Raw genomic sequence first — 13986 nt, 5'->3', positions numbered from 1 at the left:
AGGATTTTAGGGTTTAGGGTTTAGAGTTTAAGCTTTAGGGTCTAGGGTTTAGGGTCGAGGGTCTAGGGTTTAGGGATTAGGGTATAGGGTTTAGGGTTTTCGAGTTTTAAGTTTAGGCTTTTAGGGTTTTAGGATTAGCGTTTAGGGTTTCGGGTTATAGGGTTGAGGGTTTAGGGTATTAGGGTTTAGGGTTTAGGGTTTCGGGTTTAGAGTTTTAGTATTTAGGATTTAGGGTTTTAGGGTTTTAGGGTTTAGGGTTTAGGGTTTAGACTTTAGAGTTTAGTGTTTAGGTTTTAGGGGTTAGGGTTTAGGGTTTAGAGTTTAGGGTTTGGGTTTAGGGTTTAGGGTTTAGGGTTTGGGTTTAGGGTTTAGGGTTTAAGGTTTTGGGTTTTAGGTTTACCGTTTAGGGTTTACGGTTTACGGTTTACGATTTACGGTTTAAGGTTTAGGGTTTAGTGTTTAGGGTATTGGGTTTAGGGTTTAGGGTTTAGGGTTTAGGGTTTTAGGGTTTTAGAATATTCCTTAACATTTATTCCGGTTTTGACTACTGGCTGTTGTGAATGTGTCTCTTTATTGCTCTATATTAATCGACTTAATCTGGAAGGTTTTTAGGCCGAGCAGTTTCTTTCTTTTCTTCTAGTCGTTTTCCCTTTGCTGCCTATATATATACTCGGTTTTCCTTCAGCCGAAATACACATTAATTCTTACTTCTCTCTCTTCTCTAAAATCTAACCAATGTTCTTTATTTTTTTGGACAAGTATTCTGAATTTTGGTCAGGTTTGTGAGTGCACACAAACTCCGGCGTCGTGCTTATCCTGGAGGGCGACCGCTTCTTGTCTACTGCACCGGGAGGTAGCGCGGAATCGTCTTTTAGCTTGTTATTCTGCAAGCAATAAAACAGAAATTCACGCATCAAGAGATAAGTGATTTCTGTTTTATTGCTTACAGAATAACAGTTAGTTGTTTGTGCTTTGGTTATAAGTGTACTCAATCGAGGAGGTTTATTTGAATGGTTTGAATGCTTGACTATCAGTTCTTGAGTTACTGTTGAAGTGTTGAGGTGTTTCACAAATATTTACCACTAATAAGAACAAGAGGAGCAAATGAAATCTGAAAAGTTCAATGCAAACGAACTGTCACAGAAATAGTAAAGAACATGAATGTGGCATAACAAGATATTGAAACACCACGCATCGATGCAAGCTGATTAAACACACACACACGCATGCACGCACGCGCACACACACACACACACACATACACACACACACACACACACACACACACACACACACACACACATATATATATATATATATGTGTATATATATATATATATATATATATATATATATATATATATATATATATATATATATATATATATATATATATATAACAAAATGAACCCTCAGATAAGAAGATTAAAACAAAGTTCAAATGACATACCATATTCTGCAAAATTGGCATGAAGCATCAAGATTATGACATATCAACCAAACAAAATGATCAACTCTTTATGGTCTACAAACAAGACGATTATTGATCCCGAGTACTCGTACAATGCATACAATTTAACAAAGAAATGGGAAAATTTTGTGGAATATCAAAATTATCATTGACTTATATGTCACACATAAATTAGCATATAACAATAACATTGACTCTCACAAAATTAACCTTTACTACTGAACAGACTCAAAGATTGTGTGATAAGTAAAGCTTTTTTTTTTTTAAGCAAACTGTGCACCCTATCATTACTCAATATCCATATCCGCTAGCCTTTGGGAGCTTTCCGGAAATGGAGCAAAACGTACAAGTTCGGAGACATTATTCATCTCTGATCTGGCAACCCAATGGGCCACCGTATTCCCTTCCCGCTTAACATGAGTACATATAAAAGAATTAAAAGAGGATCCCAACTAATAATACGATTAATAAGTAAGTGCAAATAAGTGAAGCCTTCTTGTTTCGAGTGCACCTTTTGTACTGTTCCGAGAGCGTCACTTTCAATCCATACACATTGTAGCCAAGTCGTTTTGCTAGCTCCAGCCCGTACACCTTTGCAGCAGCTTTAGCTATCCCTGGATCCCAATAACCCCTTACACATTTCGTACCAGTAAACATAAGGCAGCCTGTACTATCCTTGGCAGCAGCTCCTAGACCCACCTCTCCTCCATGCAAAATAGCAGCGTCGGTATTCAACTTTAATACTCCAGCAGGTGGCGTGACCCAACAATTGACACTCCCAAAGCATCTTTCTCTCCCTCGTTCATGTACTCTAGCAGAATACAGTTTACAATCCCGAACATAATTGATAAGTAAAGTTTTCATAATTGTCAATTGCTAAAGTGCTAAATACTCGGGAAAAAAATAAACATATAAATAAATTAAAAACTCGAATATTATTTAGCTAATGATAGATTAAAAATCCATATAATAACAAGCAAATGCGTATTTGTGAATTATGATTACCAACTTAAATGCCTATGAAATTCAATGATGGTAGCAAGGTTATCAAGATCAGGATTTTACTTTGAAGGATCGGATCGTAAAATCGATCGATCCTACCAAAATCATGTATAAAAAGCTTCATTTAAGTAAACTATATCTATTGTATACTCATATTTGAACTAAAATAATGTATACGAATTCAATCTTTTTAATAACTAGTTAAAAAGATGATACGATATACATGCGTATCAATCTTACTATCTTAGTACTTCCCAGATTTCTTGTATATATACATGTCAAAGTAGAAGAGAACGATTTTTATATTACAACACAGTGTCAAGTACAAAATACACTAATTTATCTATATCTATATATCTATTACTAGAACGATGATGGTTGTAGTATCTTTTCCCCCACCTAAAATCATTAACTTTCTTATCCTGATTTTTTCCCCTGTTTTCAATCCACCCTCAACAATTTTCTACTACTTCCTCCGTTTTTGACTTCTTGCAACACTTATCATAAACGAAAATTCCCAAATACTTGTAACAAACAAAAAATTTCCTTATACGGTAAAATTTTAAACTACAAAATTACAATTTTACCTCTACTTAAACACATTAAAAATCATTAACACAAACTAATTTTACCTAACCAATGGTATATAACAAAATCATAATCTAGTTAAACAATTCTTATCAAATCAAAACTCACAACAACCGGCACCTTCCCACTAAATCAATCATCAAACATGCATCTCTATCATCTTCCCCATCTTCATCATCTCCCTCTCTCTCCTTGCACCATGTTTGACATGGCGCAGGTTTTTAACACTTTGGCATGAGTGCACACGCTTGAATACGGCTAAGGATAAGGATATCAATACAACTTACAAAAGAGGACAAATAATAGCTTATAATTAGAAGTAATTAGATTGTTCTTGTATTTGTAAAAATAGGCATGTGAGGTTTTAAATAGTCAAATGGCTATTTGTGTTTTTAAAAGCCATGTGCTAGGCATGTGTTTCTATTGTCTTGTGCCTATATAAAGGGCCATTTACTCATTGTAATATTCAGATTTTTGATGATTAATAAACAATGTTTTAGAGAGAACAAGTGTTCTTGTTTTTAGGAAGTATTGTGTGTGCAATCCTTCCTGGAGGTGTGAGTGAAACACCTTTCTTTTTTGGGGCCTAGGAATTGTGGAGCAATTCTGAATTCTCCAAGAACCTATACAAGACAAGGGAGAGAAACCTTGTATTTTTTTAGGAGGATAGGAGCTTGTTTTGGTGAGTGAAGCCAACAAGATCACATCCAAGATCAGAGAAATCTGATCATATCCTTGTTGTTTTAGTAGTTTCTTGAAGGGCCTTTATAATTCCGCAAACACGCAAGTTTGGTCTAATCTTTCTGGTGTACACTATGATTCAACATGAATGGTCAGAACAGTAGACCATTATAGTGGTCCAGCAGCAGGTTCATCAGCAGCATTCTGTCCTCAACAACAGAACAGCGGGTGTAGTTTGGGGTGGAGTGTGCAGATCAGTACAGCATGTAGCAGCAGATCAGAACAGATCTACACCTTTAGAAGTGGATCTGAGTTCTAGCAGCAGCACCAGATGTTAGTGCACGTCATAATAGCAATTGTGTTCAATGTGCAACTGAGTAGATCAGTAGGTCAGCAGGGGTGTTGGTCCAGCAGGTTCAGCAGCAGTGTGTGTGCAGAAGCTGATCAAGACACCTAACCAGTACAGCAACAGCCTAGGTGATGGTTCAATATGAGTGTTCAACAAGCTTGTAGTGCAGCAGCAGAACAAGTGCATTAGAGAAGCAGCAGCAACACAGATCAAGTGTGTGCATTTCTGCAGGTTTGAACCAGCAGCAATTTCAGTTGGGTTGTTCAGCTCCTTCTGAATATGGCCTGTGCTGACAGCAACGTTTGAAGATCAGAATGTGCAGCTCTGAACAGTGGTGGAAGACTGAGATCAGTATATGCAATTGGTCATTAGAATATGCGTGGTACTGTGGGGATGAAGGGGTTGTTAGGTCAACAACACCACGTACAGATCAGAATACAGCAGCAGCATTATATGGGCCTCTGTGCAAATCAATGTACAGGTGAAGATCAGTAGATCAGTGTATACTCTTGAGGACATATCAGCAGCAGGAGCTGTGTGTAGCAAACAATAGAATGAGCTCATGGAGGACTTAGAATTGAGGACAATTCTTTTCTAAGAAGGGGAGTTTGCACCATGTTTGACATGGCGTAGGTTTTCAACACTTTGGTATGAGTGCATACGCTTGAATACGGCTAAGGATAAGGAGATCAATACAACTTACTAAAGAGGACAAATAATAGCTTATAATTAGAAGTAATTAGATTGTTCTTGTATTTGTAAAAATAGGCATGTGAGTTTTTAATTAGTCACATGGCTATTTGTGTTTTTAAAAGCCATGTGCTAGGCATGTGTTTCTATTGTCTTGAGCCTATATAAAGGGCCATCTACTCATTGTAATATTCAGATTTTTGATGATTAATAAACCATGTTTTAGAGAGAACAAGTGTTCTTGTTTTTAGGAAGTATTGTGTGTGCAATCCTTCTTGGAGGTGTGAGTGAAACACCTTTCTTTTTTGGGGCCTAGTAATTGTGGAGCAATTCTGAATTCTCCAAGAACCTATACAAGACAAGGGAGAGAAACCTTGTATTGTTTAGGAGGATTGGAGCTTGTTTTGGTTAGTGAAGCCAACAAGATCACATCCAAGATCAGAGAAATCTGATCATATCCTTGTTGTTTTAGTAGTTTCTTGAAGGGCCTTCATAATTCCGCAAACACGCAAGTTTGGTCTAATCTTTCGGGTCATACTCAGCATCACTCCTCCACCTCCAACACCACAACTCATTTCACTCTCTCTCCTCCAAACCAACCCAACAACTCATTTCACTCTCTTTCCTCTACAACCACTACTTGCCTTTTTCCCACCACCATCATCGTTTGAATGGTGGTGGATTGCGTTCAAATTGGATGGTCGAATGGGATTGTGTTGGAATGACTTCGATGTGGAATGTAGATCTACATGGTTCAAATGGGATTGCATTCGACTGGGTTCGAATGTAGATCTACATGGTGGTGGAATTGCGTTTGAATGGGTGACATTGTGGTGGCCTGGTGAATGGGTTGGATTAGTGGTGATCGATTGAAAAATGGGTTAGTTGGACGGTCGATTGGGGTGGTATTATGGTGGTCGAGTGGGTTGGAATTGTGGTAGCGGAGTGGTTGTGGTGGCAACGAAACTGTTGACGGGGTTGTTTGACGTTTCCAATGGTTGGTGGTGGCTGGGGTGTGGTTGTGGTAGGCGGTTTCGTCAGTACGTGCTTGTAAGTTGGTGTGGTGGTAGCTGGTGTTTGGCAGTTGGTGTGGTGGTGGCTAGTGATTAATTAAACTAAAAAAATAATAATTTTCTCTTTAATGAGTTACTATAAAAAAAGATGGCTCTGGGAATTGTGCAACCCTCATTGTTGCATGTAATACGAAGCAAGTATAATTTAGTAAGTTGTTAAAGAAGATGATACAAAGGGTTTTCTTGGAAAATTCTAGAGGCTTTTTTTATCTTTTTATTTTTTTGAAATTACATCCATAATTGAAATTATCAAATTTGACTTTAAACTATTATAAAAATTACTATATATGTCGTATAGAATACAAAGTAAATAGATCATTCTTTTTGCGATATTGATGAAGAGCCAAGCAATACTCGAGAATTAACTAGCAACTTAATAAGTCTATAGTCTACCCTAATGAAGTACAAATTACACCACCATCACCTAAAAACAGTTCCATAAATTAATTAATTCTTAGCAACACATTCAAGCTCATCAATGCAAATGTTTTGCAATTACTCCAGTTCTTCTAGCTCATTAATTTTGCTGCATAAGCAAGTTGCTGCGTGATTTTCATCATATGTTGCATAATGGCAATGTCCATTACAGCGAAAAACATCACCATCATCACCCCAAGCCCTCCTCATGTGATATGTGCATGAGAAACTTAAGTCTGAACTATGAAGCAGAGTATTGAACCACATAGAGTGACACCTAAATTATTACTTCTACAGACTTTGTAGACCTTGTAGACCAAATGTGTATCACTACTTCTACAGACCTTGTAGACCAAATAAGAGAATGGTTTGTAGTTTAACTAAAGAATCAGCAAGATCAATTGCTGAAGAATGTGGCGGTTTGCCACTTGCAATTGCTACAATGGCTTGCAGTTTGACTGAAGTGGTTGGTGTTTTAAGAGCGGAGATATGCTTTAATAGAGCTAACATCTGCTCATGATCAAGTTGACATGAAATGTGATATTTTTCGAATATTGGAGTTTAGTTACGCTGCATATTATATCAAAAACATTATAAACTAAGAAGAATAAGATTGATACATCTTTGGATTTATGAGTGGATGTTAGATGAAATAGCAAATTGGGAAACCCAAGTAACCAAAGGACATGTTATTTTGAATTAACTAGAAATTTGTTGTTCATTGGAATCAGATTTTTTATCATAAACAACCATCCTTATATTTAGGCTTTTAGTTCACCTAAAAGAGCTAATTAAAGTATTTCCACAAAATGGTAAACCAAATACGACACTATAAAACAGTCATCAGTCATCACAAGACTAAATGGCAAAACATTCAGAATCCGAAATTGGATGATGATGAGCAAGCAATAGGAGCAAGTAATCATCCTCAGGACCAACACTATTGCCATACTCTTCCTCAACAGCAGCTACCCTGTGAAAAGTAAAAATAATTGAGGAACCCATATCATTAATTGCCTCAATATCACGTCTCTATGATAAAAGACCAAAAAAGAATATACAAGTATGATTCGAGCAGCTCTTCTTGATATTATATATTGACAATAGGACTCATAATTCATAACTTCAACAACCATTGTCTGAAGAAACTAAGCCTTAAATACAACACAACTATCCTAAATAAGTTTCTAGGCGTAGCAGAAGCATCCAACATGTAGGCATGTAGCACAAGTAAATAACTTTAGAAAAGTGATGATAAACACGAGTTGTCCTATCCTATCTATGAAGGATCACCAAATGGTTGTCGTTAAAACTATTTGGCATCCAAAAAACAAAATGAAGATATCTACATGACTTAAGCACGAAAAAACCACCAATTTTTACCATTACACGGCTATGCACGAATACATCTCAACTCTGACTTAAGTACTCAACTAAACATAGAACCACAAAATCGTCAAACAAATTTTAGCATGAGCCAAGCAACATGGTTTTACAGCTGCTACCAGTGCTATGCACAAATAACATAGCATGGCATTTTGGTGATAATCATTTTAGTGGTTATTCACAACCAACAACAATAAAGCCTTAGTCCCAAAATAATTTGGGGTTTAGTGGTTATTGACATTCCAAAATACATACTACATAAAAACAAATCGTACGGAAAAAACCCTCCTCAGTACAAGGATTAGTGTCCATTTATCGACAGCTAAAAGTTCTCAATATTCAATGGAAATAGCATTTGATGAAGATGAATGACACCAACCTGAAGTTCTCATTTAAAGCACGGTGTGTCGGTGTATACAATACACCTATTACACAAATTTTTAACTATGAAATGATAGAGGAAAAAAAAACCAGAATTCTGGACATTTAGACATCACCCGTGGATGTGAAGTCATAGTTACCCCTTAAGACAAGTTTTACCATGTGTTGACAGTATATTAACAAGCTAACCTGTTGTCTATTTACTAATCCTAACTTTCACTCTCTTATCATAAGATCTCACGTTACTCTCCCCAACTACACTCCATTTGTTTCCTATCCCATGCTCTCTGCACCAACCTCATATTTTCTCCAACAAATCATCCTCGTTTGGTAGTGGTTAACCTGGATGGCGAGCATGGTGGCTATTGTCTGTGATAGGCTGCAATTATTAAGTTAATCACTTCTGCCTTATTGTGGATCCTTAATGACCCTAAACCTTAAGGTGGAACAGAGGGAGCAGTACTTTTACAGTCCTTAGAACATTTTATATTCAGTGCCCAAATTACAAAAGTAACTTGAGAGCTATATACACATTTTAGCAATCCAAATCTAAAATCTAATATTCAGACGGGAATACAATGTTGACAGAAGAAAACATGGCAACACCAAGCTTATTGAAATCTAGGTTCCGTTTGGTTACCATGGGAAGTTAATTCCAATTGGAAATAAATTCCATTCTTCCATTTCCTAGGAAATAAGTATGTGTGTTTAGTTGAGCATGGGTATTTGTAATTGACACAGGAATTTGCATTTACCAAAGGGGGAGTCGATTAATAATTTCCTACAAGAAAATGATTTAGCAACCCTTAGGTTGCCAACCCTATTAGATACGAAGTATAATATAATAAAATAGTATTATATGTGTAATAAATTGGAAGAGGGTTATATAAAATTAATGTTTTAATTAATACTTTAGTCACCAATGAAAACTCAATATGGAGAGGGTTGGCAACCCTTAGTGTCACCCAATCACTCCCCCTTTGTAGGAATTTCCATTTCCTCGGAATTCTCATTTCCAATGTTTTTGCAAACCAAACACAATCTATTTCCTATGAAATTGTATTTCCAAGGGAAATAGGTTGCAACCAAACAACCTCCTAGTAAATAAGAAAGAGACAAAAGCATTTCAGAATTATGGTGTCAATGTAGATGCAAACCTACTTTGTCATCTTCCTAGCGTAGGTAACTGGAAAGAATGATTACCATGACACACTGCTTATTAAATGCTCATCTAACATTTAACATCCCAGGAATCAACATAATATAAGCACTTACTATATTATAAGGTTTTACCCTACATAGGAAGTAATCACAAGTTAAAAACTTACAGAGGAAGGGGAAAAAAATGTGTTTTACATATTCAAGAACATCTCTATATGAGGAAAGCTAGAGCATTGTATTCAACAAAATGATTTATGAAAATGAACATTTTGGCATTTCCCAATTAGTGCCCTGGTGTTTGGTTTATTTCCAATTTGGTATTCATGAACTTTGGTGATTTGCTTTGGTCAACACAAGTATATAGTGCAAATTTCAACCAGATCACAGGAGTTTTAAACCGTCATAATAATGAAATTCTTGCAAATTTATATGAAAATCCAATATTATGTTCACAGTCATTCTCACACTTTGTTACACACTTGCACCTATAAAATTATCAAATTAGATGGAATTTCAACCATTGTACCTCATGGGTCATGGACTCATAGTATTAAAGTGGGAATATCTCAAACCTCTAGTTAAGAGAAGTAACAAGGCCCTAAAGTGCAATTTAACTAATCATCAATGCATTAAAACTCAAGAGAATACCTTTTTTTTTTTTACCTTACAAAAACCATTAACTACCTTTGCAGAGAGATTAACTACCTCTTCCTCTGTGGAGAGAATATGAAATTAAAAGAATTCAGCTTAATCACATGCTTAGTTTGAAAGGCAAGAGGCGCACCTAGGCGCAACAGGGGTGTGCGCCTCTAATGGGTTAGGCTCAAAAGGATAAAAAATGAAAAACACACAAAAATAAAGCCCACAAAGTCTGCGCCTTTGCGCTTCTCGAAGGGGTATGTGCCTCAGCCTCCAGAGGCGTTTTTCTTGGCGCCCTAGTGCACCTTGCGCTCAGTGTCACGCCTAGGCGGGCGCTTTTAAAACTAAGATCACATGTCAGTTTTTCATTCAGCTGAATTCACTCCACAAGCAAGAGCGCTTTTTTGAAGTGGTCAACCTGCATGACTTTTGCTGATCATGCAGGAGCATCCAATGGCCTACACCTGGCACCCTAGTTTATACTTCAATTCATTTCAACAAATTTCCTGTTGCTTCTTGGCACAGCTATGAGAAGATTATAATCATTATTATATTTGGTTTAAGGCTTGCCGTATCTTGGTGATCTTGAAATTTTTTATAAAAGGACTTAAACTTCGTGTCATATTGTGTTCTTTTTAGATTCACATCTTTCACACTTGTCTAATAAATTCTTCATAATATTTTCCTTTAACGTACCGTCGAAATACAATCACTCCAATCATCAAAGAGCATTAAACAACCACAGGTTTTAGACTACGAGGCACGATGAATGTGATATTTGAACACAATAGCACATTAGAAAACAGCCGAACACCATCAAGAACTTCATAATTAAATATGAAAACTCTACTCCTTCGTAGAGTTATCAAATAAAAAAAGGAAACGAGACTCGGAAACTAATCACTAGTGCAAATTTTTGGGAGTGAAAATTTATCCATCAATGCCTCTTTCAACTAAGTTGATGAACAAATTTAGCATTGTAAATCGAATCCACATAAAAAGAGGCAATAAAATGCCTTGATAGTAAGTAGAAAAATAGCAAGAATAAGAGATGGTAAGATGGAGAAGAGTACCTACTAAACGGGGAGGAAATGAAACACATTGGTACTTCCCGGAAGTTCATATGAGTAGGAGTCACAGACCTTGACGGTTACAGTTTCACCGGTGACCAGCACTTGGAACTTGTAAAAGATGACTTCGAGGGTAAAATCAGTAGGCCGGGAATATATGGGTGTCCAACCAGCAAAGCAAAAAATATTGTGGCCCAAATGAAGCATTGCATCGAAATTAAAAGTTTCAACATTCATATCAACATTGTCTTTAAAGCACGAATCCCACCAGACTTTCAACCATATTTTCTTGGTTATATGAAAAGCGCAAAGAAGAGATGGAACTCTATGGCAGTGAAAATATATGACCCCATTAACAACAGCAGTAGCAGCATGAGCCCAAATTTGGAAATCAGAGGTGAGACATTCCCATGTCCCAATAGCATCAGCATCAGGATCGGGAGTGAAAGCATAGAGGGAAGGCGACGAAAGGGGACCACCATAGAGGCGCATAAGAATGCATTTGTTGGAAGGGTCGGGAAGTACAGGAACAGACACACTACAACCGGCAAGGCTTTGAGGGATAGGGAGAGAGCGAATTGACTTACAGTGGCCAAGGGCACCACAGTCAAGAACCAGGGGCGCAAGGCAAACAGATCCAAAGTTGTAAATATTGCCAAGAAAGCTAACATAGTTGGGAGAAGTGTTATCCTCAACGAAGACAGGAGCTGGACACCACACTGGAGCCTCATCAGACATGTCAAGAAATAAACCGTCGGAGTAGAATGTGTGGTTGGAACAAGAACACTCATCAGATGATTGGACGTCAGGTGACCGCGCTCCTCCCACTCCCACTAAGTAGATAAATTTATTCAAAGATGACACCATGGCAGATGAGAAGAACTTAGCCATGATAATTGAAGGAAAGCAAGAATGAGTAAATATATTGTGCTTCAGATCCACCGAGTGACATTCTGCACGAATGTGATATAATTGAGTACCACCTTGTAGTCTTTCTGAAGGCAAGCCTTCACTGCTTTGTGCCAGCATCACAATCCTTTTTTCCTCTCTTTCGGCTCCGGATGTGCTACTCTGCTCTCTCTCTATCCCCATATCCCTACACACAAAAGCGGTTAATCAAACAAACTAGGAACTTCTAATACCAAGGATAGAGATTGTTTTCCTCCGATAAAAAACTAGGATTTACCCAACTGAACATGCAAATTAATCAAACAATTCCCCACCAGACCCAGCCCGACAGCCACTCCCCAGGCCCCAGCCTAAACCCGACAGCCACCCCCTCCCTCTAAACGACTGCACCACCATCGAAACCACCCTGAATTGAGTATATACTGACAGTCTGATAATTAAATACACGATTAACACAATAACTCTAGGTTGTCAAAATCTAACCTTAGAGACTGCTTCAAATCCTTCAATGGAGGAGAGAAAGCTCAGAAAGTCAGAAGCCGCTTCAATGGCGAATTTCAAGTACGCTCCACAAGACCACAAACCAAACCCTGCAACACATTAGCAACCAAAATGGACTCAATTATTAAACTAGTTTCCAAAAATTATGTTAAACTCTTCGAGTATCTATAACCAATAGTTCAATTATCCAACTTCGAAGAACCCTAAATTGAGTATATACTGACAATTAATTAATTAAATTAGGTCAATGATTAAAGAAAAAGAAGCATCTAACCTTTGAGACTGCTTCAGTGGAGGAGAGAAAGCTCAGAATCCCCTTCAATGAAGAATTTCGAGTACGCTTCAATAGAGGAGAGAGAGAGAGGAACTCGTGGTCTACGTCTGTGTTCTGGCCTTCCGGGAGGAGAGATAAGGGAAGGAGTCAAGGAGTAAAAAAGATCTAAATTTTTTTAAAAACAAAATGAAAAAAAAGGAAAAAAAAAAGTAGGTTGTCGTGGGTAGGGGTGAAACTTCGATCAACCGTTTGGACTTTCATCAAAACCAAATCAAACCATATTTTATTCGATTTTCATATTTTTAGACCAAATCCAAACCAAATTCATTTATAGACCGAACCGCAACGAACCTTTTTTGAATTCACAGACCGAATCCAAGCCGCATACCAAATAAATATAGGCCGAATTTTTACAGTGAAACCGAATAGCAAATTCCAAACACATAATACCAAATTTCACTCAACCAAATTACTTTATCAAATTTTTCCACCAAATAACAAATACAAGTACCAAATCAGACATTAGACAAAAGAAAATACAATTACTTTATCATCATTGTCAAAGTCTAATAATACATGAAAACAGAGAAACACAATACAAACGATTTTTCTGATACAGTTTAGGTATGGATTACAATAAAAACAATTAATTCCCCTCAAAATTACTCTATCATCATCGGCATACATTAATTTATGGCGATTTTTCAGCAGTTCGGGTATGGATTAAAAACGAAAGACAACAAAACAGATAAAAAGTAGGGATTGTCAATATATATTCCAATGAAAAATAGGTTTTTTATTCATTTTTGATATTAACATTTCATGATGCGCTTCAACATGAAATTAAATTCACAAGGCTCTTTGCGTTGGGAAGTTCTCAAATTGGACAAAGGTTCAATTGTTTAGTTTTTAATTGTATTTTGATATGCTGAGATTGGTCAGGTGTAATGGCTGATTGTGTTCTTCTTACTCTCTTAGTCTCGACTCTTGAGTTAAGCAAAATGGATTTTGGGAGTAAAACATGTTGAGTTATTCATTTCACTAAGACATATTTGAGTCATTTTCACATAAAACTTCTGTTTCATAAAGGGACATCTAAAGAAAATAACATTAGTTTAAGCCTCATGTCCAAGCCTCAACACTGGGTAGTGTCTCCAAAAAGCTCAATTGAGGCAATTCCATGGGGCAAGGTTAGGCTATTAAGGTGAAGCTGTGCTATTTTGTTTTCCAAAAGTCATGTTTGTTGCTTTGTGCCTTATTCCAGGAAGTGTGTTGAGGTGAGGTGCAACCCCAGTGCTGCCTCAGGGTGTGTTGTGCAATTTTTTTTTCTTTTCTTTTTTTGCTCCTCAGATAGTTAAATTGCTGAAAATAGTTAAATTGCTCCTCAGATGCTT

At 37.0% G+C, this 13986-nt stretch overlaps 1 protein-coding gene across 7 annotated transcripts in view; it reads right to left on the bottom strand.

The window, feature by feature from the left end:
• Positions 1 to 6284: 6284 nt before the first annotated feature.
• LOC130799743 (uncharacterized) overlaps positions 6285 to 13986 on the bottom strand; it is a 30820-nt gene continuing 23118 nt past the window's right edge. For 2 of the 7 annotated variants that reach the window (XM_057662955.1, XM_057662957.1), the window contains 3 exons: positions 12593 to 12711; positions 12301 to 12407; positions 6556 to 7244 (listed from right to left, as the gene is read on the bottom strand). The gene's annotated coding sequence lies outside the window, so the exon portion shown is untranslated. Of the gene's footprint in view, positions 7245 to 12300; positions 12408 to 12592; positions 12712 to 13986 lie in introns of all 7 variants that reach the window. The other 5 variants (XM_057662959.1, XM_057662960.1, XM_057662958.1 and 2 more) reach the window with 5 other exon arrangements.

Source organism: Amaranthus tricolor, chromosome 14, assembly GCF_026212465.1.
Source record: "Amaranthus tricolor cultivar Red isolate AtriRed21 chromosome 14, ASM2621246v1, whole genome shotgun sequence".
NCBI lineage: Eukaryota > Viridiplantae > Streptophyta > Magnoliopsida > Caryophyllales > Amaranthaceae > Amaranthus > Amaranthus tricolor.
Note: the sequence above shows the minus strand (reverse complement) of the source record. Positions and strands in the feature narration are given on the sequence as shown.